Below are 27,699 nucleotides of genomic sequence, written 5' to 3'. Positions count from 1 at the left end.
ATGTTCTTACTGATGACAATAGATATAAACTATTTCAATATGAATGGAGAGATGGAGGAATAGTGGATGATTACTGAATATTTCATGTATTTCAAAAACATTTCTTTACCAAAAATATAATGATATTACCATATGCTTCCTTTGTAAACACAACCAAACAAACCAAATAGGCATCATTCCTGAAAGCTTCTAGTAGGTGGGAGGATGTGTGCTATAATGCAATGAAGATGAACAGATCCAGGGTTGGAACATTCTTTATCCTTATTAAAAGGAAGCAATCATCTGTCAGTGTTTATGCTTGCTAACTTGATTCTAATTTATAATGTGTCAAAAGAATTATAATATTCCTATTTTCCTCCTATACTGTGTGCATATGGGCTTAAATATGTCTTGCCTATAATTCTTTACTCATTCCCAATCCCATTTTAGAGCTAAAAGATTTGGGAGAACTTTTATAGAAAGAACATTTATTGTCAGAATCATTGTTTATATTTGTTATTAAAGCTTATTTACAAAAATAGAAAATTTATTAAAGGTCAGAATGAAATACTCAATAAAATAAGATTAATGGCCGTCAAACAAATGACAAAATGTTTAACTTCAAAAAGAAACAGTACAGGCAAATTCGATGTCCTTATTTTTGTAAATACTAAAAAAGATCCTTTTAAAAGGCTATATCTGAGTTTACAGGGAACTTTCCTGAGATATATAGGCTTTCATATATTAAATGGATAATAAATTGATTATAATTAGGACAATTTGTTAATAACATCCAAAGATAACAAAAGTTTCTATTTTTAATATTATATTTTAAATTTAGAAATTTATTCAAATAAAGCAAACATTGGTTTATAAAGTAATAAAATGTTTATTAAAGCATTAATCAGAATGAGATATTATAAACACTGAATATTAAAGAAAAATATTTTAATAATAAATTATAGTTTTGATGTTACAATTAGTGACACTAGAACTATTTTAATATACTACAGAGGCAAATAATTAGACTATCAATTCCATAGATGACAAGGTTCAAGTTTAGAAAATAAAATAAATATCTATAAAATGTGAAAGGAACTTCACCAGCATATTGGTTTGATAAAAGAGAAAGATAAGGAGGTGTTAAATCCTGTGCTCTGGGCACAGTTGTCACCTAGTTCAGCAGCAGTTGCTTGAGTGAAGCAGAAACATAAATAAGCCATTAAATATGCAAGTTTCAGCCTTGCTGAGGAAGTCTCAAACTGACGGTTCAGAGTTTAATGTAGGAATGCCAAGAAGTCGCAGGAGTTCTTCCTTCCATGAAAGAACCAGGAGAACTTGCATATTTAATGCAAGGTTGTGAAAATACCAGCATTTATGACCTGATACGAAAGAACCATGCACACAAACTCCCAATTCCATCTGTTCCCTTTGCTGAACTACGGATGCTGTGTGTGCCGGACTTCCGTTGTTGGTTCAGAGTCTGCGCATGTGCAAGCCCACCCTGGGCTGCTTACTCCACCCTCCAGGTAGGACGCGGGCTACGCCATTCCTGTATTTCTCGTGTGCCAAGTAAAAATGGTTTCTATACGACTGGCTACTCAGGTCATGTCCTCACAGAATGTTTTCATTCCGTCTTTCATAAATTCTTCTCTCCATACTTGCATTCATACGTTTATTTCTTTACAGTAAACCACCATTTTTTGTTCTGTTCATATAAGTCTAAACTTTTTTCTGAGGCGGAAGATCTTCAACTACTCATGAAAAGTTCCTCACCTAGACAAGATTCAGTCCATCTTCCGTTTAAATCTGTAGGCATCTAAAAATTTAATAATTGATCACACACACACACCTTTTTCTCCTGTGCCACTAGTTTGGTAATACTAGGAAGCAGGAGTCTGGAGGGATAACTGGTCCTGTGCCCAATGCTCATCATACTCATGAAAGGCTAATGATTTTCTGCTGTAAGGTGTTTCTTTTTCATTTTATTTTCTTTCCATCTTTAAAAACTTGAATCTTGTATGTAGCCCAGGCCACCTTTAAACTCTTCTCTCTCGCCTCAGTCTCTGTGCTACTTACAGGCCTCTACCAAAACATGTGACTTGTCGTTGTCAAACCTGCTGTTAAAAAAGAAAGTCAGTGTTCCTGTAACAGGTTTAATTAAAAATAATCCAATTGGATATTATGAGTATTTTAGAGGATACTCAAACAGATGTAAGAAAAACTGGGTGAGATGGAGTATGACGGCTCAATATTTCCAGCTGTGAAAAACTGCTTTCCACTTCCTTTTATGTAAACTCTGGCTTGTGACACCTGAATTATTTAACCATAGCTATGGGGTGTTGAACCAGAAAACACTGGTTCATTAATGATCTTTCTTGGTGCACATTCTCTCCAAAAACCTTTAAGGTACCCCCGAATACTTCATTATCTGCATCCCTGCTGAGAAGACAGCACAATCACTTAGGAATCCAATGCTACTTGCTAGGTTTGCTTCCCTGAGACACTGACCTAAACCAGATGAATTCATCAGGGACATTTGATGTGAGTTCACCAGCTGAAACAGAGGCTGTAGAAATCTAAAAGATGGAGGGCCTCTGAGAGACAGACATACAGAGAGCAAGAGCAAGGGAGAGGGAGCCAGAGCCAGAGCCAGAGAACTGGAAGCCTGCAGGGGTGAAGGGTGGGGAGTGGGGGGTGGGGGGTGGGGCGGAGTGTCGTTTTGTTTTGTTTTTAGATTAATGCCTGCTTCTGACTGGGTATGTCAAGTAGATCAATGCTCAGGAGAATTTAATAAAATGTAATATAATCTAATTTGTTAGTGGCATTGAATGAGTTTCATATCAGGAAAGTAAATCCGGTCATAGGAAGATTTCCTAGATGTTTGTTTTTCTTTATAGAAGTAATGCCGAAAAGAAAGTAATACACATTTCAAGGTCATGCATGTCTCACCATTTTCCCTAACACTTGTCGCAGAACTGTCTCCAAAGCCAATGACTCTAGCCAGGAGGAAGTGCTGCTTTCTTCAAATACAACAAAGGGGCTAACCAGTTTTTAATAGGAAGAAAAAGATTAAAATAAGGGAAAATAAATTATTATGGCCATATTTCAAAGTAACTCAAGCTCACAATGATTATTAAATTTTAACACTATGGAATATAGTGACAGTAAACCTTGCATTGTTAAATGATATTAGATTTTTCTCTAAGTAATTATTCCACAGAAAATGTACATTTTTCTTTTTGAATTTAGGATGAAAGGACTAATATGAATAACCATTTTTTTAAATTGGACATAATACTACCTGAGAACCCAGCCTTACCATTCCTAGGCATATACCCAAAAGATTCTCCAACATATAATAAGGACACGTGTTCCACTATGTTCATAGCAGCCTTATTTATAAAAGCCAGATGTCCCTCAACAGAGGAATGGATACAGAAAATGTGGTACATCTACACAATGGAGTACTGCTCAGCTATTAAAAACAATGACTTCATGAAATTCATAGGCAAGTGGATGGAACTAGAAAATATCATCCTGAGTGAGGTAATCAAGTCACAAAAGAACACACATGGTATGCACTCATTGGTAAGAGTATATTAGGCAAAAAGCTCAGAATACCCACAATAAAACTCACAGACCATATGAAGCTCAAGAAGAAGGTAGTCCAAAATGTGGATGCTTCAGTCCTACTTAGAAGGGGGAACAAAATAATCACTGGATGTAAAGAATGGGAGGGTCTTGGGAGGAAGAGGGGGAGGGGAAAAGAGGTATGGTAGGAGATGGGGGTGATGTACAGAGGGTCAGGAAATTGAACAGAGATGCATAGCAATGGAGGATGCAGAACTTGGGATAGACATCAGAAAGTTCCAGATGCCAGAAAAGCAAGAGGCTCCCAGGACCCAACGGAGATGACATTAGCTAAAATACTGTACAAAGGGGAGGAAGAATCTGTAAGACCATGTCCAGAGGTTAGGCAAGACTCCCAGTTGAGTGATGGGGCCACTCACACATCTCAAAAATATTAATCCAGAATTGTTCCATTTAAAGGAAATGCAGGGACTGAAGGAAAAGTCATCCAAAGAAGGCCCCACCTAGGGATCCAGCCCATCTGCAGACACCAAACCCAGACACTACTACTGATACCAGGATGTGCTTGCTGACAGGAGCCTGGTATGGCTGCCTGAAAGACCCCCGGAGAGGACCTTTCCCTCAGGAGGAGACCCAAGCGCCCAGTGACCGAGCCGAGTCCACTCGGATGCAATCAGCAAGAGGGTTTATCGGAAAACACAGGTACCTGCGGGCACACAGTCTCTTCGGAGGACTTGTGCGCCCAGCAGCTCCAGCATGCGGCTTTTATAGGGTTTGGGGAAGCAGAAGCGGGCGTACAGAAGCAGATGCATAGTTACGGGGATTGGTGGATTTAAACGAGGCACATAGACATGTTCACATATGATTGGTTATTTCACATGATGAGGTAATAAGGTATAGCTACACACATTGGCAGGTTTGAATCATATTCAAATGAGGTTGTAACGTGGTAAGAGAGTACATGTGGGCTGGGACATCCTGAATGTCGGGGGCTAGGGGCTTATCCCTTCCTGCCAGGTGGCCTGTCAGTCAGATCCGGTACTCCTAGTCTGTTCTGTATTGGGGATTTAGCTCAGTGGTAAAGCGCTTGCCTAGCAAGCACAAGGCCGTGGGTTCGGTCCCCAGCTCCGAAAAAAAAAAAATGATGTATTCCTTTCCTTTTATGGTCTGTTAGTTTTAACGGTGACTCGGCCCTAGGTATCTGGGCGTGCCTGGGCTCATTCAAGCCTGTTGCAGCTCTGAGTTAAGACTCGTGGGGGGGGGTCTTTCATGTCCTCCGAGAGGCTCTACCAGAGTCTGACCCATACAGATGTGGACGCTCATGTAGAACTAGAGTTTCATAAAGGTTACTCATTGTCAGAGCCCGAATGTGCAGAACTAGAGTTTCATAAAGGTTGCTCATTGTCAGAGTCCGGATGTGCAGGGCGGGACGTGCCTGAGGGAGAGCCAGAGATAGGACTTGCCAAACCAGCTATCAGCCCCAAGGACATTGATCATCCGTAGCCACCCCCTCCCCTTCCTTCACTCCCCTGAGTGAGATGAGCCACCCTACCTGCCTGCCGAGCTGCTAGATAACACATACTCCTTGCTGATGTCATTTCGCGCCGAAAGTAACCATGCACCTTTTGAATTGACCAATCATGTGTAACCGCGTGAATGCCCCTTACCTCCCCTATAAAAACCCCCGAGTTTGGAAGCTCGGGGTCGATTCCTCTGTCTCCTGTGTGAGATACGTGTCGACCTGGGATCCCGCTAAGACGTGGGATCTCGTTAATAAAGCTACCTCTTGCTGTTACATCAAGAATGGCTCCTCGTGATTCCTGGGGGCACCCCACCCTGCGATCGGAGCGAGAGACGCGGCTCCCTGTTTTGGGGTACGCTCTTTCATTTGGGGGCTCGTCCGGGATTGGAGCGTGACCCCCCGGAACCCCGAATGCCACTTGGAGGTACATTAGTGTGAGTGCTGGAAAGCGGCCGCTGTGTGTGAGTGTGTGTGAATTAAGTCCTGTAGTCTGTGTTTTTCGGTACCGGTTTAAGGTCTTAGTGCACTGTCTGGGCAGATGAAGGATTCCTGCCCTGTGCACGAGAGTCTTAGTGCACTGTCTGGGCAGAAGAAGGTTTCCTGCCCTGTGCACGGGTGGAAGAAGGATTCCAGCCCTGTAGAAAGCTAGCTTGAGAGTGCACTGTCTGGGCAGAAGAAGGATTCCTGCCCTGTGCACGGGTGGAAGAAGGTTCCCCACCCCGAATAGGCGCCTGTGAGTAGATGAAGGATTCCTACTCTGAATAGTCTTTTTCTTTCTTTTTTTTCCTTTTTAGAAAGCTCACCGGGGGACGCCCCAATCGAGCAGGCTCTGGGACGCGTGAGAGACGTTCCACGAGCCGAATTTTGTCGGGAGGACCCGGCAACGGACAGTCAAAAAGATCTGACTGTGACTTGACTTTGGAGGTTGCGTTCGGCTGCCTATTTAAGTATAGGCACGGACAAGTGTGCTTAGATGTGTTAGTGTCTGTTGTCTGTATTCTGTTTCTGTGTTTGGTATCCCAGAAGCAGCTAAGGTTAAGCTGCAGTTTGGGCCAGGTACTGAAGGTACCAGGCATCTGTGGAAATTGGTTATAGGATGCTTTGTCTTGGTCTTGTTTGTCTGGATTGTTTTCTGTGGTATTGTCCAGTGTCTTTTTTACTTTTTTTCGTGTTTGAATTTGGACTGACGACCGTGTTTAAAATCTTGGACCGACGACTGTGTTTGAAATCATGAAACTGTTTGCTTTGTTCGTTGAAGAGTTTTACTTGGTCCCCTTAATGCTTAGTGAGTAAGAAACTTAATCTTATGGACCCCGCTCTAGTGGCGGTGTGTTGGTTGATAGCCAAAGTTAATTTTTAAAATAGTGTTTTATCTGTGCTTGTGCTCGCAGCACACAGTAGAGGGGAGCGAAATTAGCTGCGGAGCTGCTGCAGCGAGCATGGGGACTTCTCAAGTCTCACCCAATTTTTCTGGCTCTTCAGGAGCTGTTTAAAAGGAAAAGGCTTAAGGTAAAAAGAAACACTATAGAGAGATTTCTTAGTGAATTACTACACCTTGGTTCGCGATCTCTGGGAATCTCACGGTGGACAGCTGAGATAAGCTGGAAAAGGATTTAAATTTTGCTTGGGAGCAAAGAATCTTAAAGGCGGAGTTTCAGCCGGTATGACACTTAGTGCATAACTGCCTAAAAGATCAGAAATGCGGTTAACAGGCTAAAAAAAAAAAAAAAAAAGGGACAGGCTGCGTTAGAAATGCTACAGGAAGAATAATCTAAAAAGGCTGAGAGCTAGGTGGGGCTATAAGGAAAACAAGAACAGGAAAGGAATTTCTGACATTTGCTCACAGTAGGAGAGCACTCATTTAGAGAAGTTCTTTAAGGAAGCCTGCCTTATCTGCTGTCTTTATTCCAAGGGAGGAGTCAGTCTCCAGCACTAAATTACTTGGAGGTGGCCAAGGTCAGGATTAATGTTTTCTTTTCCTTGGGCCCTTTAAACCCAGTGAGACAGTTTGGTAAAGGGCTACTACTGAGGTCCTGATAGCCCCAGGTGAACTGGTTACGATTCTTCTGTCAGCCACCTGGCATCTAGCAACCAGGTTCTAACCATCTCTCCATCCTTTTGTTATTAGTTGTTACTAAAAGCCTAATGTCATTTGAAGGCTGGTTCTCTTGAGAGGCAAAGCCATGGAGCTGACACTGACAATGGCCTTTTTGTTCCAAGAAAGGCCTCCTGGTTTAGCTGTGTGACTAAATGCTGTTTGCCCTCTTCGGTAGACCTCTATTCTCAAGATTCTCTTGTTTTCTCACCATCCCATTTGAGATGCTTGTTAGTAACTGTTACAGGTCTTCTTTACCACCAAGGAAAGACAGAATCCTACTAGAGGCCAGAAAGAATGTTCCAGACATGGATAGAAGGCCCTCACTTCTGCCTGCTCTCTTCAGACGCCTGAAGGTAGGGAGTGCCAGGTCTGCCGCCAGGCTCCAAGGGTGGGTCTCTGAGGGGCTGGAAAGTGCCCCACCAATCTGGCTAAGATAAGGAAAAGATATGAAGAGAAAGTTACAGAAACTTGAAGGGTTAAGCTAAGTCACTGAGAGAGTTATTGTAAGTTGCAGAGAAAATAAGTTGATGCGTGGTTCAGGGTCTGTGCAGAAAAGTGGACAGCACCTAATAGCTGTAGAAGAAGATGCAGAGAGACTGAAAAGAAAGAAAGAAAGAAAGAAAGAAAGAAAGAAAGAAAGAAAGAAAGAAAGAGGTAAAAAGAGCAGGAAGCTAGGGAAGAAAAGAGACTAAAAGAAGAGGAAGCTAGAGAGTTAAAGAGAGATAGAAGACAAGAGAGGAACATATACTGGCCACAGTAGTTAGGGAACCTAGGAAGATAGTACCTGGCAACAGAAGAGAATTCCTGGCTAAAGATCAGTGTGCCTAATACGAAGAAAAAAAGACACTGGGTCAGGGACTGCCCCAGAAAGAACAAGAGAGGACACTGGAGAGCCTCTTGGTCCTAGAGTGCTGGCTATGTACAGAGATAGAAGGGAAGTGTGGATACAGGGACCCAATGCTCTGTGCTCCTATGCCCCCCAGTGGGCCAATATCCAAAGACCTTGAGTGCAAGGGGCTACTGGCAACGAACAATACTTATGGACTGCCCGAAGAACAGTGGACCTTGGCGTGGGCCGGGTAACCCACCCACTAGTTCATAGTCATCCCTGACTGCCCCTATCCCTTGCTCATGAGAAAATTGCTCTCCAAAATGGCTTGCGTGGGCTGAAATGGCTGGGTGAGGCCATGTGTATGCATATCTACAGACTGTGTATGTGGAGCTTAAGACCTGTCTCAGTGCACCAGTACCTGATGCTGGGAGATGTGTGACTTTGTCCTGATCTGCCTGGAACACATCACTCCTGCCAGCCGGGCACTAACAATTATCACCCAATCCAGGACTTAAACTGTGATAGAGTGGCTGATGTTCTGCCTTTGAATAGAGTGTCCCAAAAGATGGGACCACTGGTCAGCTGCCATGGACTAGATTCTCCACCGGTTGGGGACAATCTGGTCACCTTGCTGCCCAGTCCGGACCTGGAGCCACCACAGCACGAGTGTCAAGTACTGGCAGAAGCCCATGGGTGGAGGAAAGACCTCTGCGACTGGCTGATTGACCCCTGCTGAAAGCCGAGGACCTTGTCCACAGACGGGAACAGTTCTCTTCATGAATGAAGGTCAGAGACAAGTGGGTGCTGCCATGGTGGACAACACAATGTCATCTGGGATGGCTGAACCTCTACCCCCCCCAGCACGTCAGCACTTCAGATGCTTTTGCCATCTCTTGGATGCCCTGGTGAAGCCAACAACTGTGAGTACTATTCATTGCTCAGGATATCAGGAGGGAAGAGATTCAGTGGCATGGGGCAATAACGAAGCAGATCAAGCGGCTCGAAAAATGGCTATGCAGGAGCTTATCCTGGTTGCAGGCCTGCAAGAGACAGCCACTGAGAACTAGGATCGGACTAAGGGATGGCCTCACTTTTAGAAAAGGCCCAAATTGCTTAAAAGATAAAGGACAATGGCACACTTGAGGGGAAAGCTATACTCCCCAGAGAATAAAGGAAAGACTCACTTTGCCAAATACAGAAATGGACTCATTTAGGAGATAAGAAGTTTGTCCAAGTAGTTAAGGTGTGTGTAATAGACTTTAAGATTTTAGCCAGAGAGACAGTAGAAAGTATAAGGTATGTCAATAAGTGAATGCTTAGCAAGCAAACAGGGCAAAGAGACCTAGAGAGTTTAGTGAAAAGTCGAAGTGAACTTCACTGAGATAAAACCAGAAAAATATAATCACAAGTATCTCCTAGTGCATGTAGATACTTTTTCAGGAAGATAGAAGCTTTCCTCACCAAATGAGAGATGGCCTCTGCAATCATCAAGAAGATACTGGAAGAAATCTTCCCCCGATTTGGAATGCCCAAGGTAATCTGGTCAGACAAAGGCCCTACTTTCGTTGCCAAGGTAAGCCAGGGTGTGGCCAAGTATTTAGAGGTCAATTGGAAATTACATTGTATTTACAGACCTCAAAGTTCAGGACAGGTAGAGTAAATAAATAAAATTTTAAGAGAGACCCTGACCAAATTAAATTAACCATGGAGACTGGCGCAGACTGGGTGACACTCCTTCCCTCTTGCTCTCTTCAGAGCAAGAAATACCCCTTCCAGATTCAGCCTTACCCCCTTTGAGATCTTATATGGGGCCTCAGCTCCCCTGACTGTATTAGATGATGTTACTGAACCAACATGTCATAGTGCCATAGTAATAATGATTTGTGTGCCAGGCTGAAAGACCTTCAGGTGATACAGAAAGAAATCTGCTCACAGCTGACAGCAGCCTATGCCCCGGAGACCCCTGAGACATCCCATCAGTTCCAGGTCGGAGATTGCAGCTACACTGAGCCCAGACACTCAAGCCTCGCTGGAAAGGACCGTACCTGGTGCTGCTGACCACCCTGAGAGCTGTCAATTCTCAGCCCTCACCAGCCGCGTACTAGCTGTTGGGGCTGAGAGCTGGGACTTAGAGGGAAATTCAGTCATGTTTGTCCTGGGTTCTATCAAGATAGGTGTGGGATAGTCTTGATTTCCATTACAAATGATGTAACATTGCATATGTTAGTACTCTTAACACTTCTTGGGACTGTGCCTCAGGGATCACAGTCTGTATAAGCTTAGAAGTTCTAAAAGCTAGTCATGACCTTGGTGGATAGGCTTGGATAGTGTCCAGGTTAGAATCCTCATGTTAAGACAACAATACCAAGCTGTTATGCTAGATGAAGCTGAGTTCTCCATGAAGTTCTAGGATTAGAACTATTAACAAAAAAAAGAAGTGGGGAATGTAGAACTAGAGTTTCATAAAGGTTACTCATTGTCAGAGCCCGAATGTGCAGAACTAGAGTTTCATAAAGGTTGCTCATTGTCAGAGTCCGGATGTGCAGGGCGGGACGTGCCTGAGGGAGAGCCAGAGATAGGACTTGCCAAACCAGCTATCAGCCCCAAGGACATTGATCATCCGTAGCCACCCTCTCCCCTTCCTTCACTCCCCTGAGTGAGATGAGCCACCCTACCTGCCTGCCGAGCTGCTAGATAACACATACTCCTTGCTGATGTCATTTCGCGCCGAAAGTAACCATGCACCTTTTGAATTGACCAATCATGTGTAACCGCGTGAATGCCCCTTACCTCCCCTATAAAAACCCCCGAGTTTGGAAGCTCGGGGTCGATTCCTCTGTCTCCTGTGTGAGATACGTGTCGACCCGGGATCCCGCTAAGACGTGGGATCTCGTTAATAAAGCTACCTCTTGCTGTTACATCAAGAATGGCTCCTCGTGATTCCTGGGGGCACCCCACCCCGCGATCGGAGCGAGAGACGCGGCTCCCCGTTTTGGGGTACGCTCTTTCATTCACAGCCAACCATCCCATCTCTCATCGGACTGAGCACAGGGACCTGAATAGAGAAGTTAGGGGAAAGACTGGAGAAGCTGAAGGGATTTGCATTCCCTAGAAAAAAACAACAATGTCAACCAACCAGACATACCCCCACCCCCACCCCAGAGTTCCCAGGGACTAAACCACCAACCAAAAGATACACATGGAGGGACCCATGGCTCCAGCTGCATATATAGCAGAGTATTGCCTTATCTGGCATCAATGGGAGAGGAGGCCCTTAGTCCTGTGGAAACTTGATGCACCAGTGTAGGGGAATCCTAGGGCAGTGAGGCAGGAGAGGGTAGGTGGGTAGGCGCGCTCCATCACAGAAGCAGGGGGAGGGTTGATGGGATAGGGGTTTGGGAAACTGTGAAGGGGGATAACATAATTTTTGTTGTAAAAATATAGAAAATAAAAAAAGTATGGTTGTCTTTTATCCCGCTAGGTCCGCATCACAGTGCCCCAAGGTATTTGCTAGTTATCTTGGCGGAAACACATCCCAGCTCTGTGGTGGCCCAGACCAGCAGCCACATACTTTCTTACACTTAAATCGCTGCACATGAAAGACCACACAACACAATAACCTTTGACCCAATTGATAAGATATAATTGCCCACTTAATCATACAAAGCCTGGTGCCATCCATCCCTTAAGAACATTAATAACAACCTGTAAATACACAGAGCAGAATCTTAATGTCAACCTCCATTGTCCTGCCACAGCTTCTCTCCTCTTCTTCCTCTCTCCTTTCTGTTCTAGTCTCCTCCTCTTCCTTCAAGCATCTCTCCTGCCCATCCTTCCTCTCACCCAATGACAGGCCTCCTTCTATCTTGTACCTGCCCATCAAATGTATTTTACAAATTCAATGGGGAGAAGGTTCTAGTGAAGTCACCTGACTCCTGAGTACATGACTAGGCAACTGTCCTTGGGGCAGTGGTATTAACATCAAAATGTAGATAACTCCAGGGCAAACCACAGCACATAATGTAAACAAAAAAAAAAAAAAAACCAAATGAGCATGGAGAAACTAAAGAATAGATCTCAAAAGAACCTTGTTCTCTGATTCTGGCCCTTATTGTACACTGAGCCCTTTAAAATCTTTTTAGGTCTATTTACATGAGCTGTGGTTCTAAGGGATATTTCCTTTTGGAAACTTCTTCCTTGGGAACAATTAATTCTCTCATTTTAAGATAGCTTAAAGTGCTGAGACTCTAGGAACATGACCTAGTTTTAAAAATCTCTTAGTATAAATACAACCTGTTTAGTCCTTTTAGTGTTATTTGCAAGCACATGATTTTAGGGATGACTACTTAGTATTGGATAACTATTAGGTAGCTATTTCTCCTTCTGTCAGCATTCTTTAGTTATTTTAAAATATTTGTCCATTCTTGGGGCCCCAGGAGACTTCTGCCATTCAGGGTAGCCTGTCTACTAATATTGTGTTTCTTCAAGTCTTCTTTAGGAGGCCATGATTTTGAAAGAAAGAAAAAGGGAGTGTACACATGGGGGATTGTAGGGACAGAGTTATAGGGTGAAATGATGCAATTTTACTTTATTTAATAAATGGAAAATTTAAAAATGTCTTGGGACTAATAAAGCTTTTTTGATTTCTAGACTATGATTAACATATTCAATAATCAATAGCTGAAATTTATATAAAATTACATAAACATTAAATGCCACTAGCTGACCACTAGCAATCATTTTTTTATAATTTCAAAATAACTTTTAAAAATATCAAATTATTAAAAGCATACTGTTTATATTACATGATTGAATTCAAAGTATACCTTAATATTATTTCTTGAATTTCATACTAGACTGTATTTTTTCAGTTTGTTGCCAAAGCCACTTTTTTTTTTTTTTTCGGAGCTGGGGACCGAACCCAGGGCCTTACGCTTGCTAGGCAAGTGCTCTACCACTGAGCTAAATCCCCAACCCCCAAAGCCACTTTTTTGATTACTTGTATTTTTTTTTGTTTTGACTCTTGGTAAGATTAGAAGAACAAACTTGCATGTCATAACTATAGCTAGGAGCAAGTACTAGTAATTAAAAGTAAGAGTAGATACATTCTTCAGACAATCCCTAAGGATTAAATGATCTTGTTATTTTAAATTATTTTTGTTTATAACTATGCCCCCATTTTGCTATGACTGAATTAGCTTTGCTTGCTCTCAGTGACACATGACAAACAACATTGATTGAATGCACTCAGGTGCTCTAACTATTGCCTAGTTAGCCACAGGTTGATCTGCTGGTGATGATGGATTTATAATTCATCAATTGTGTACGGTCCACTATACATTCTGACTTTGGATCCTGATGAATGCTTCTTGTAAAAATACCATAGATGCACTAATGAAGTTTCAATACACAGCACCCTCATACTAGGAATAGAGAAATTGGATCTTAATTCCAGTTGTATTATTACACGGGAATCGATGAATCTCTTTAGACTATTTTCCTGGGTTGTGTGAAGATTTAACTTGAACATTAAACATGACAAAGGAGAAGCAGCAGCTATATGTGTTAGATTATTCTCATTATTAAGATTAAGAGTTGAAACAGATACAATGCTACATGAAAAAACACCATTAGAAAAACATATAAATATTGTACAATACAGCCATGTGGTTTTATGTTTTAATATAACAGTGATTGCTAATGGCCTAGAAACCAATACTAAATATATTTACAATCAACCTTTTTATTAATTAATTTATTTATTCACATTCCAAATGCTGTACTCCCTTTCAATCCCCCCTTGGAAGTTCCTCCCCTCCTCCCTCATCCCCTTCTCTGCTGAGAGGGTGATCCCCACCACTATCATGATTTCCCAAACCTGGTGCATCAAAACTCTGCAGGATTAGGCACATCCTCTCCCATTGAGGGTAGAAAATGGAGCCCTAAATGCCCAGAGTCTCTGTCCAGCCCATGTGTGCTTGTTTTGTCGGTGGGTCAATCTCTGTGAATTGCTAACAGTTAAGGTTGGTTGACTCTGTTGCTGTTCCTTTCCCCTTCAAGACCGTCAACCCTTCCCCCAGCTCTCCCATAAGAGCCCAATCTCTGTCCAATATTTGGCTGTGGGTATCTGCATCTGCTTCAGTCAGGTAGAGCCTCTCAGGGAACAGTTACGTCAGGCTCCTGTTTACAAGTATAACAGAGTGCCATTAATAATAGTGTCAGGATGGCTTTCAAGTTGGGCCAATCATTGGTTGGCCATTCCTTTAGTCTCTGCTCCATCTTTGTCTCTGCATTTCTTACAGAAAGGACAAGTTCAGAGTTGAACATTTTGTGGATGGATTGGTGTCCTTATCCCTCTATGGGCATCCTGCCTGGCTGCAGGAAGTGGCCACTTTTTTATGTCCTCACTTTTAGGCATCTCAGAGTTGTTTGGATTTGCATTTTTCTGATGACTAGGGATGTTTAATATTTCATTAAGAGTTTTTTGGCCATTCAAGATTCCTTTGTTGAGAATTCTCTTCTTAGCTTTTTACCACATTTTTTTTAATTGGGTTATTTTGTTTTTTGGAGTCTAACTTCTTGAGTTCTTACATGTTTTGGAGACTAGCACTTTGTTGGACATAGTTTTTTGAAGATCTTTTACCAATAGGTAGGCTTTGTACTATTGACAGTGTCCTTAGCCTTACAGAAGCTTTTCAGTTTTATTAGGTCCCATTTATCAGTTGTTGAACTTAGAGCCTGAGCCATTGGAGTTCACTGGAAACTGTCTCCTGTACAAACAATGCCTTCAAGACTATTTTCCATTTTTTCTTCTATTAGATTTAGTCTATCTGATTTTATGTTGAGATCTTTGATTTACTTGGGGTTGAGGTTTTTGCAGGTTGATAAATATAAATCTATTTACATTCTTCTACGTGCAGACACCCAGTTAGACCAGCACCGTTTGTTGAAGATGCCTTTACTTTTCCATTGTATGCTTTTGGCTTCTTTGTCAAAAATTAAGTGTTCATAGGTATGCCGGTTTCTTTCAGGGTTTTCAATTTGATTCCATCTATCAACCCTTTTGTTTCTATACCAATACCATGCATTTTTTCACTATTTTCTTTTATAATATAGCTTGAGATCAGTGATGGTGATACTTCTGGATTATTTTAGCTACTTTGGGTTTTTTTGTTTGTTTGTTTGTTTGTTTGCTTGCTTGTTTTTTCATATGAAGTTCAGAATTGTTCTTTCAAGTCTTTTAAGAAAAACTGTGTTGGAATTTTGATGGGAATTGCATATAATCTGTAAATTGTTGTTGGTAAGATGGTCCTGTTCACTATGTTAATCATATTGATCCATGAGAGTGGGAGATGCCTCCATCTTCTGGTATCTTCTTCAATTTCTTTCTTAGGGGATTTGAAGTTCTTCTTATGCTGATTTTACACTTGCTTGATTAGAGTTACACCAAGCTATTATTATTTGTGGCTATTGTGAAGAGTGCTGTTTCCATTATTTTTTTTCTCAGCCCATTCCTTTATCATTTGTAAAAAGTAAGGCTACTTATTTCTTTGAGTTAGTTTTATATCCAGCTACTTTCCAGAAGTTATTCATCAGATGTAGGAGTTCTCTAGAAGACTTTTTGGTTTTGCTTAGGTAGCTATCATATCATCCAGAAATAGTGATACCTTGACTTCTTCTTTTCCAATTTGCATCCCCTTAATCTCCTTTAAGTGCCTTATTTTTCTAATGAGAACCTTAAGTACTATATTGAATAAATAGGGAAAGAATCGGCAGCCTTTTCTTGTCCCTGATTTTAGTGGGGTTGATTTAAATTTCTCTCCAATTAACTTGATATTGGCTATTGTTGTTGTAAAAATATAAAAAATATATAATGTATTGTTGTCTTTTACCCTGCTAGGTCCTGCATCACGGTGCCCCAAGATATCTGCTAGATATCTTGGTGGAAACTTCCCAACTTTGCACGGCAGCCCAGTGTCTCCAACCACCGCACACTTTCCTATGCTCAAACCCTCACATAAAAGAACACACAACAGAATAATCTTAGATCCAATTGATATAATTGCCCACTTAAACATACAAAGCCTGGTACCATTCATCCCTTAAGAACATTGATAACAGCCTGTAAATATACAGAGCGGAATCTTAATGTCAGCCTCCATTGTCCTGCCAAGGCGTCTTCTCTCCTTCTCCCCCTCTGTCTTCTCCTTTCCATTCCAGTCTCCTCCTCTTCCTTCAAACTTCTGTCCCACCCATCCTTCCTTCTCCTTCAATGACAGGCTTCTTTCTATCCTGTACCTGCCCCCAACCTGTATTTTACAAATTCAATGGGGAGAAGTTTCTGGTGAAGTCACCTGATTCCTGAGTACTGACTAGGCAGCTGTCCTTGGGGCAGTGGAATTAGCATCAAAATACAGATAACTCCAGGGCAAACCACAACAGGCTATTGACTTGCTGTATGTTGCTTTTATTATGTTTAGGTATGTGCTTTGAAGCCCTGATTTCTCCAAGACTTTTAACATGAATGGAGTGTTGGATTTTGTTGAATGCCTTTTCAGCATCTAGTAAGGTGATCATGCGATTTTTTTCTTTCAGTTTGTTTATATGTTGGATTACGTTAATGGATTTTTGTATAATGTACCATCTCTGCCTCCCTGGGATGAAGTCTTGATCATAGTAAATGATGTTTTTGGTGGGATCTTTTATTGATAATTTTATTGATTATTTTTGTGTAGATGTTCATAAGTGAGATTGATCTGAAATTCTCTTTCTTGGTTGAATCTTCATGTGGTCAAGCTATTAGGGTGACTGTGGACTCATAAAATGAACTAGTTAGTTTTCCTTCTGTTTCTGTTTTGTGGAGTAGTTTGAGGAATGTTGATATTAGCTCTTCTTTGAAAGTCTGGTAGAATTCTGCACAAAAACCACTTGGTCCTGAACAGTTTTGTTTGGGAGATATTTAATGACTGCTTCTGTTTCCTAAGGGTTTATGGGACTATTTAGATAGTTTACCTGGACTTGATTTAACTTTTATAAGTGGTATCTGTCTAAAAAAAGTCATCCATTTCATTTACATTTTTGTGGATATAGGCTTTTGAAGTAAGACTTGATGATTTTTTTGGATTTCCTTCATTTCTGTTGATATGTCTCTCTTTTCATTTCTGATTTTGTTAATTTGGATACTGTTTCCTTACCTTTTAGTTAGTTTGGCTAAGCATTGTTCTGTCTTCTTGATTTTCTCAAAGAACCAGCCCTAGTTTTATTGATTCCTTATATTGTTCTCTTTGTTTCTAATTGACTGGTTTTAGCCCTGAGTTTGACTATTTCCTATTTCCTGTTTTCTACTCCTCTGTTGCTGTAAAATTATAAAAAATAAAATGTTGCTGTCTTTTATTCCACACCAGGTCCAGCACCACAGTGCCCCAAGATATCTGGTAGACATCTTCATCTCAGTCAGCAAAACCTCTCACCTGCTTTGCTCCATCCCATATCACACTGCCAATGGCTTCGCTCTGAGCCTGGCAACAATCTCTCTACCCATCTAGTTACCAAGGCAGGTTGCTACCATACCAGAAATATACATCCCAATTCCATGGCGGCCTAGTGTCTCCAGCCACCACATACTCTCTTGAACTAAAATTGCCACATGAGAGAACACACAACACAATAACCTCTGATCCAATTGATAAGATATAATTGCCCACCTAGACATACAAACCCTGTATCCATCCCTTAAGAATATTCATAACAACCTATAAATATGCAGAGAGAAATCTTAACATCAGCCTCCATGTTCTCTCCACTGCTTCTCCCTCCCTCCCTCCCTCCCTCCCTCCCTCCCTCCCTCCCTCCCTCCCTCCCTCCCTCCACTCTTTAAAACTTTTCTTCCTTCTCATCCAATGACAGGTCTCGTTCTATGTTGTACCTGCTTTCACCTGTATGACATCATCCTACACGCTTCTTTTTTTTTTTTAATTTACTGGTGTGCTATTAAGTTGCTAGTATGAGATCTCTCCAATTTCTTTATGATGGCACTTAGTGCTATGAATTTTCCTCTTAGCACTGCTTTCATTGTGTCTCATAAGTTTGGTCATTTTATGCCTTCATTTTCATTGAATTCTAGAAAGTCTTTAATGTCTTTATTCCTTCCATAACAAAGTGATCATTGAGTAGAGAGTTGTTCAGTTTCTATGATTATGTGGGTTTTCTGTTTCTGTTATTGTTGAAATCCAGTCTAAATCCACAGTGATCTGATAAGATGCAACAGGTTATTTCAACCTTCTTCTATCTATTGATGCTCCCTTTGTACCTGATTATGTAGTCAGTTTTGGAAAAGTTTTGTGTGATGCTCAGAAGAAGGTACATATTTTGGGAGGGAAATTGAAGGGTTCTATAGATATTTATAAGATCCATTTGGTTCATAATATCTGTCAGTATCATTGTTTCTCTCTATAGTTTCTGTTTTGATGACATGCCCATTGGCAAGAATGGAATGTTGAATCACCCACCATTATTGTGTGCAGTTCGATGTGTGATTTGAGCGTCACTAATACTTCTTTTACAAATATTGGTGCCCTTGCATTTGGGGCATAGATGTTCAGAATTGAGATGTCATCCCTGTGGATGTTTCCTTTCATGAGTATGAAGTGTCCTTTCCTATCCCTTTTGATGACTTTTGTTTGAAAGTCTATTAAATTAAGCATTAGAACAGCTACTCTAGCCTGTTTCTTGTGTCTGTTTGCTTGGAAAACCTTTTCCTGGCCCTTTACTCTGAGGAAGTATCTATTGTTGTTGCTGAGATGTGTTTCTTGTATGCAGCAGAATGATAGATCCTGTTTACACAAGCAGTCTATTATCCTGTGTCTTTTTATTGGTGAATTGAGTCCACTGATGTTGAGAGATATTAATGACCAATGAATTTAGGTTTCTGTTATTTTGTTGTTGGTGGTGATAGTGTATATGCCCTATTTTCTTCTTTTAGTTTTGCTATGAGATTATTAATATCTTGTATTTGGGAGGGGGTATAAGTAACTTCCTTGTGCTACAATTTTTCTTCTAGTATCCTCTATAGGACTGCTTAAGTAGAAAGATGGTATATTTGCTTTTGTCATGGAATACCTTTGTCTCTTTATCTTTGGTGATTAAAAGTTTCCCTCATTATAGCAGTCTGTAGTGGCATCTGTGGGATCTTAGGGTCTTTAAGACATCTATCTACTCTTCTGGCCTTTAGAGACTGTTGAGAAGTCAGGTGTAATTCTGATAGGTTTGCCTTTATACATTACTTGGCCTTTTCCCTTTGCAGCTTTTAATATTCTTTCTTTTTTTCTGTCATTTAGTAGTTTGATTATTAAGTGTTTGGAAGGTTTTCTTTTCTGGTCCAATCAATTTGGTATTTTGAAAGCATATCATTTTCTTCTATGACATCTTTTATCTCTTAGAGATTCTCCTCTACCTCTTACATTTTGTTGGTGATTCTCGCATCTATAGTTCCTGGTTTCTCTCCTAGGTTTTCCATCTCCAGGGTCGCCTCAATTTGTGTTTTCTTTATTGCTTTTATTTCCAGGTCTTGGCCTGTTTATTCATTTCTTTTACCTGTTTGTATTTTTTTAATATTTACTTAAGAGATTCTACTTGTTTGACTATGTTTTCCTGTGTTTCTTTAAAAGTTTTACTTTTAGCAATTTTAAATTTCTTTATTGTCTTCATGGTACGATATTTAAAGTCTTGCTATTCAGTTATGTTAGGATATCCAGGGCTTTCTCTAGTAGGAGAGGCATGTTCTGATGATGCTACATTGCACTGCTTTCTGTTGATTATGTTCTTGTTCTTGCCTTTCGCCATTTGGTTGTTTCTGGTGTTGATTGACCTGGTAGTCCCTGGGACTGTTTGTCCCAGATATCTGTAGGCCTCCCAGGAGACAAGCAGAGCTGAAGGCTGGGGAACGGGGTACCAATCCAGAATTGCAAGTAGAGGTGTTGGCTAGAAGAAAAATGGAGCCCCAACGGTGTTAAACAGAACTCATGGCTGCTAGGCTTTCTGGGAGTTGGTGTGTGTGTGTCTCACCTGTGTGTCTGGAGTTAGAACAGGCCTCCTGGGAGGCAGGCAAAGCTGTGGGGTTGGGGCTAATGCTTTACTTTAAACATTGTTTTGTTTTATTTTTGTTTTTGTTTTGATGTCTCCATGACTCTGTAAAAGAATTGTGTCTGTGCTTTATCCCATATTTCTATAAATATTTCTTTGTGTTTTATGAAAGCTTACAACCTAGGAATGTTTGGGCTACCACTGTCTATCTGTCAAAGTCATCAGCTCATAGTATATTTCATATATATATATATATGTATATATATATATATATATATGTATCAAATAAGTTAAAGACACTGGTTGAATGCATGTGTCCATCAGATTTTATATGTTGGAACTTGCTGTGTAATATACTAAGAGTTGAGGTCTATTGAGTCATGATTTCTCTGCCCTTGTGAAGTGAATCAATGCTCTCATAAAATACTGGAGGAAGACAGTCATGTCTTTGCTCTGTTTTTACTTAAAAAGAGAGAGAGAGAGAGAGAGAGAGAGAGAGAGAGAGAGAGAGAGAGAGAAAGAGCAAGTACCCAGCTCAGAGACATACAAAAATGTCTTAACTAGATACCATATATGCTGGCACCTTGATCTTGAACTTTTCAAGTCCCCAAAACTAAGTGGTAAATTTTTATTGTATATACATTACCAGTCTACGTTATTCTGTCATAGTAGCAAAACCAGACGCAGACATCCAGACTCTGAAATTCACTCATTTGCACCATTTTTGTGTACAGAGAATAAAAATTGTTCCAACTACCTGGAATTGATAGTCAAATATCTACAAGGTCAAGCTAAATGAGTGTAAATATTCATATAGCCCTAGATCATAGGTGAGTTCCTATTCAAGAAACTTTTAGAGAAAAGCCACACCACACACACACACACACACACACACACACACACACACACACACACACACACACAGAGAGAGAGAGAGAGAGAGAGAGAGAGAGAGAGAGAGAGAGAGAGAGAGAAGTATTTTTGAAGGGTCCTCAAAAATAAGCACGATGTTTACAACCAATACTTGTACCTGGAAGGATATAATGAATATGCTATATAAGAACAATTCTAATCACAAGGAAATAATAGAGTTAAACCCTTGAAATCATATCAATAATCCCTTAAAATCAACAAGGGAATCTAATTCACTCATATGTGAGTGCTTAATCCTTTGATCACAAAAGGTCTATCCTTAACAAAGCTGATAAAATACTTTGTGTCTCCCGAATGTGTTATCCTAAATACTGTGTAAACAAGGTCATGTAAATGGTTTATTCAGAAATAACAAATTTAACTAAGTAAATTTATTTATTGTAAAAACTTATTTTTTTGTGTCAAAAGAAACTAAAATGTGTTGTTAAAGCAATTATGCCACCTGTAATTTAGCTTTCAAAATTGTTCAAATAAATAGTCTGTATTGCAGCAAGATCCAAGCTAGCCTCCTAGTCACTAGCTTGTGAGTAGAGAGACAGAAGCATTTTTTCTGTATGGACTCAGCAGTCTTCTGGGGTCATTCTGCTCAGATCCTGGGACACATGCTTGTTTCTGTTCCATACTATAGAATGTTCAACACATGTTCATATTCATTCTCTTTGCTTTTCATATTTACCATGTTTTTTCAGTTACTGGACTGTGAGGGCTATTTTTAGTTGTCATCTTGACAACATCCAGAATAAACTAAAACCTAAGCTTCAGGTTATACCTGTGAAGAATTTTTCTTGATTGATTCCTTTGAGGTATGAAGAATCACCTTAAATCTGGGCCATACTCTAAGGTAGCAGCCTTGATGAAGCTACAGAAGAAGGGATTCTTTGCTCTTGCCTGCTTGGTCCCAGTTTGCTGGCAAGGTCATTTCTTCACTGGTATTAGACACTCACTACCTTTTTTTCCTCAGGAACTATGGAGTATTCTGAATACCATCTGAGACATCCTGCCTTGTAGACCAAACAACTAACCTTAGGAGTATTCTTGAATTTTCCATCAGTTGACAGGTATTATCAGAGTAGCTGGAACACAGCCTCTAAGCCTGTAAGTCACTCTAATAAATCATTCATATCTATCTATCTCTATCTATATATCTCTATGTATATATATATATATGTATATATCATATATAAAATGTTTTGTCTCTCTAGAGAACCTTGACTAATATACTAGACAACTCTATATTGTGGTAAGCTGTATAGAACAGTTTACTCTTGATGCATATTTTAGGAATTCATTCAGTCTTTGTAGGGGGCACACCTAACTAAAGCATCCATGACTATTTTTCATGTCTAACAATTGCTTTTATTTAGATCCATTCGGATATAAGCATACTTATAAGAGAAACGTGAATCTGAACATTAGTTCTCACTAAGTTCAGAAATTTGTGCAACAGTATTAAAGAAGTCTACTTCTCATGGATCATCTCCTGTCCCTGTAGAAATCTCTGTAATATAATTAATGCACATGGGACTTCCCAGTGAAGAAAATATCATACCCCAGGCTTGCTTCTCCATGGATTCTTTTTAAGTGAGGATTGTTCAAAGGAGCCCATCAGACTTCCAGGAATTACATTTGTTCCTCAGTGATGATATACCAGACTGATAACATGGGTGAGATGGAATATTGATGATGGTGCAATCTGAGGAGAAAGAAACAGCCTTGGAGATCTCTCTGGCCTTCTCCAGTAATTTAAGCTCACAGCATGACAAATAAAGCCATTCTTAAGAGTCTACTCTGAGAATATAAGTTAATACCAGTAGATCAGGATGAACATGATTCTTTTTTTTTAACATGATTCTTAAATAGCTCAGTACAACATAATTTGGAACAAGTTCTCAGAGGAATGGAAAGGGCCTTGTTTAACTTCAGGGGAAAAAAGGGAAATTCTGAGACTGAAGTCAAGGACCCTGAAGTTGAAGACATGAATGACTCTATTGTCAGAACTGTAAAGAATCCAATAGTAGTTGGTTATGAAGGCCTTAGGGAGTGTTTGGAGGAGTTAAAATAGGAGAAGAAACTGGTAGATGTAAGTCTAACCAGAGTCCCCTGTCTTAGGTGCATGTGCCATGGCTTCTCTTTAAAGTATAAACAAACATTTTCTAATTAATTAATGTCCAGATATGACAAAGAACATACCATCTGGGTTAGAAAGTGTTCACTGGTTTCAAATAAATATTAAACTCCTCTTCCTATATCTTCTCTCTGTGTGTTTATGTGTATGCAGATATGTGTAGAAAATATGCTTGGGTCAGAAGTCAACATTGAATATCTTTCTCAATAGCTCTCCAATTAGTTTTTGAGACATCATCTCTCACTGAACCCATGGTTCACCAATTTCAATAGGCTGGTTGCTTACTGAGCCCCTGAGATTCTTGTGACTCCACTTTCCCAGCATTAGGTTTAGAGATGTTTACCTCTGTATTTTACATGAGCATTGGCAATCAAAACTCAAATTTTTAAACTACATGAAAAATGCTTAGCTAGCTGAGGGATCTTTCCAGACCTTTATGCTTCCTTGACTTTGTTTGTTTCTGTTTTTATTTTTGAATGTAATATGTGAACCATGATGTACATGGATCATATTCTTAAAGTAAAACTATATCAAGTATAAAGCAGGCATATAATAAGTGGTTCTCTGCCATAATTCTAGTTGAACAAACATTTTACTTTTCTTAAGTATGCTCACAGAAAGAAAAAGATACTGCATTCAGCATAAGTAATTAAGAAAAAATTGTCTGAAGTCCCCAGCCTCACTCTCATTTAGAGCATTCTACTTACTCAAATTGATATAGGGATCATCAGACATGCTGTGAGCAGCTTTTATGCTCATAATGCCTAGGACTAGAGTGATTTCAAAATAAGCTTAGTAGCCGAATGAATAAAAAAGAAAGACATGACTGCTCCTAGATATGGTGGAAGAGAAAATTTGTTGTTGATAAAAGGGAGAGCACAGATAGAGGCAGGGACAACTTGGAGAGTACAGAGTGGACAGCAGCCTGAGCCTTGTGAGTAAAGGGGATATGGGAAGGGAGAAAGGAGAAACTGGTGCTGCAGCTAAGAACATAGAAGGTAAGGAGCGGGGGCTTAGCAAGTAACCAATATGTCTAGATTATGTAGGGGAAAGGCTCTGAGAGAATGGAAGCCCAACCTCTGGACTGTAAAGTTTGGGGGTAAAGAACAGGGAATATCAGCCATATACCATTACAAGTAGGAACTGAGGGGTCCTGGGAGACCCTGTGGTCAGGTCTGCTTTGATATGTCAAATAGCCACCTTATCCATTTGTCCCAGGATTTGGCACTTAACAGTTGCAAATCCAGGATGTCTTCCACCAGGATTAATAGACTTTGCTGGGATATCACAGAGAATACAGGTTCAAGAACATAGTGGAGGAGTTTGTAAAGGAGACACCTACTTTCGAAAGTACCACTGAAATGGCTTCAGAAAGGCTACGCTCAACTGCCAAACCAGAATACTTGACCATAACTCTCTTGACATGACTCTCAAGGATGTTGTGTGACTTGTTTGAACTTATACAGAAGGGAGAGTGAACCAAGACAAGAGCCCAAGGTCCAGTTCCAGAGCCTCACTCTGCAAGATGCTAGATCCTAATACTGAACATGAGCAGAGACATCTCCCCAGGCTCTTGCTTCTCAGGCAACACCTTGAATTTTAGAAATGACTTCTGGTACACACAACAACTTTCAGGCAGAAATGACATTCTTGTATGTTGTTGTTGTTGTTGTAGTTGCTGCTGCTGCTGCTGGTGCTGCTGCTGCTGCCAGACTGCCACAGTGGTTTTCACTGTAATTCCCCAGTCCTCAGCCCAGGGGGCTTGCTCCTTGTATGGTCTGCCCTGTGATTTCTGCATCTCTTGGGAAACTTTTCAAACACTGTAGAAAGAAATACTGGGAATCACTGATTCATAAAAATGCAACATGTTTGTGGGTGTTCTTTGTATAAGTGTGAAAAGGCAAATTTTATTTCTCTTTCTCTTTTTTTCTCTATCTTACAACGGTTCATGACCTTTTGGAGACATGAAAGCATAATTAAAATGCAATTAGTGACTAAGTATTCAGGAGCAGTGAGAAAGAAGGGGAGCCATTACAGGAGTTACTGTGTTAAATCAGAGTCTAACCAGATTCTAAATATAGTCTGCTATTATGTAAAAAAAATGGGAGCTGCTCTGTTCATAATGGCTGTGATTCTGCCTTTCTCTTCATGTTAGGAAAGAAAAACAATAATTTAAAGGTATCCAGTATTTATTAAATTCTGAGGAACATAAGGAAAGGCTTGAACATCACATGTGTGGAAATGAATGAAAGTCCTCTGAAAGGCAAATGTGACTTGAGAGGGACCTCAAGAGCAAAGAAGTGAGCCTTGAGGCTTAAAAATCCAAACAGACTGAAAAGGAAAATATGGGATGCTATGGGCTTTGTACATTCATGTGTGAAAAATTTAGTCTTCATTGCAATAGCATATATTACATTTTATTTATTTAATAGTGTGCATGTGTGCATGTGTGCATGTGTACATGTGTGCATAAGTGTGTGTGTGTGTGTGTGTGTGTGTGTGTGTGTGTGCCCATGAATGTGAGTGCAAGCTAAAGTTGGAGGACAACAAGTGGAAGTTTGTTCTCTCCTTGAACTATGTGGTATCTGTGACTGAAATCAGGTTATTAGTGGTGGTGGCACAAACCTTTACCTAAGTAGACACCTCGACGGGTCTGCAGCCGTCTTTAACAGTAAGAACTTCAAGAGGTCATAAGTTTATGAACATATATTAAAGTTTTGCTATTGCAAAAGTAAGTTATTTATCTCTGGCTTAGGTTCTTTGTGAGAGAATGAGCTTGGCCTGAAGTAGAAGTTTCTGATTATGCAGACTCCTGTGGTGTTTTGCTGAGGTAAGACCTGTGGGAGGACACATGATGTTTGGAGAGGGCATAAGTAGGACTCAATGGACAGTGATGAGGTGCTGACACAGCTAGCTGTGCAGCTCTTCATTGTCTTGAATCTTTGCCGATTTTCACATAATTGGGAAAGAAGTCCTGGCATTCTGGCTGGTTCTGGTCACTCCCGAAGACTCCTGTTGATTCAGTGGTGGTCCTGGAGGTTTCTGCTGGATCATGACACTGATGATTTGTGTCTGGTGACCCTTTTTAACTGGCCTGTTGGTATCCTGACACTACTGAACTGCACTGCTGGTATCCTGAGAAACAGAGATTGGAATCACCCCTAAATAGGTCCACATCCATTTGTCCTACTTACCATATTTATTCTTCTACCTTCAGATGGTGGGCTATAGGACGTCAAAGCATTTGAGAAGCCATATTAATGTAGATTTTGAAAAATCTAAGCCTACATTAAACTCACTTTCTCTCTGATGTATAATCTCTTGTACTTTGGTCTTCTGCTCTCATGAATGAGTCATCTTTGCAACTTGAAATCAAAGTGTATTGACCTATGATGAGTAACTTGATTTCAGTTCTAAATTATCTAATTGTAATGTTTATAGTAGGACAAAGCAGAGCAGTAGAGAGGGTCTCAGTAGTATGCAATGGAAGCTTCTGGCAGTGGAGGCTGTAGGCAGATCATCAGGACATGAAATGTCCTGTGTGATTGATTAAAGGGACACCACAGTCTCCCTACAGTCCTCATTTAGAGTAAATACAAAAATTGGGGAAGCTTCAGTTACTTATCCAGTGCTGGGCAGTTAGAGCTAGTTCTTATTTTTATTTTTTATAAATATGTCACATCCTGAAACGAATTTTAAAGACATCAATTTGCCTAATGGGCAACAAGTTAGCTGCTCCTGGTATTCCCAGTAGAACCATATTGCTTTTCCAGGGAGATGCTTTTCAGCAGTTGAGGTCAGTTCTATTTTTACAGATTTTCTAGCTGCTACTTCATTTACATAATCACCCACTCCATATCCTCCATTTAGATCACCAAGTAACTGGAAGTCATCAGCTTATGTGAAATAAGTCAAACCTAGAAACAAAATTGCATGTTTTCTCTCACTAGGGTACTGGAAGTTTCTATGAAAAGGCATGAAAGTTGAAGAACTCTGTTGGATGAGGAGGGGTACACCAAAAGGTGGGGGCAAAAACGGTCAATGGTGGTGAATATGAGCAAAGTAAATTCTACATGTATATAAACATGTATAGTATGAAGAATCTTTTTGTGTAATTAAAATGTTAATAGAAGGGGAGGACAATAAAAATCTTAGAATTGTAATCCCATGCAAGTATACCAATATCATTTACTGTGTTAACATGAAAGCAATGACAAAATATTAGAAAGCCCTCACAACCCCTAACATTTATGTGGAAATGGTCAGACTCTTTAAGCTATTTTTCAAATAAAGTCTCTGAATTTACTTAGCAATTGTAGAATCAATATGACTCGTTGCTAATTAATGTGGGATGTTAATTTAAAGACTAGTTACTTCTCTGCACTCAGACCTTCTTTAAAGCATATAGTCTCCATCCTTTCTTTCCAGATCTTGAGCTTGATTTTTGGCTCACTTTATTCTAATTTGTTTTAATTATTGTCTAATAATTAAATATTGTGAAGGAATAAGATTGGTTTTTTATATAGTTTCACAGT

The 27,699-nt window shown here is 40.2% G+C and overlaps 1 long non-coding RNA gene across 3 annotated transcripts; it reads left to right on the top strand.

Annotated features, from left to right (window-relative positions):
* The first annotated feature begins 1,483 nt into the window (after window positions 1-1,483).
* Window positions 1,484-27,473, top strand: LOC103694950 (uncharacterized). 3 transcript variants are annotated; one of them, XR_010059796.1, is made up of 4 exons: window positions 1,484-1,508; window positions 22,001-22,134; window positions 25,920-25,994; window positions 27,115-27,473. It is a non-coding gene; the product is annotated as an uncharacterized LOC103694950 (long non-coding RNA). The 3 variants fall into 3 exon arrangements; XR_010059797.1 differs by lacking the exons at window positions 1,484-1,508; window positions 22,001-22,134 and adding an exon at window positions 3,805-4,275; XR_005496410.2 differs by lacking the exon at window positions 1,484-1,508 and having other exon boundaries at window positions 21,184-22,134.
* The last annotated feature ends 226 nt before the right edge of the window (window positions 27,474-27,699 follow it).

Source organism: Rattus norvegicus, chromosome 18 (genome assembly GCF_036323735.1).
Source record: "Rattus norvegicus strain BN/NHsdMcwi chromosome 18, GRCr8, whole genome shotgun sequence".
Classification (NCBI taxonomy): Eukaryota; Metazoa; Chordata; class Mammalia; order Rodentia; family Muridae; genus Rattus; species Rattus norvegicus.
Note: the sequence above shows the minus strand (reverse complement) of the source record. Positions and strands in the feature narration are given on the sequence as shown.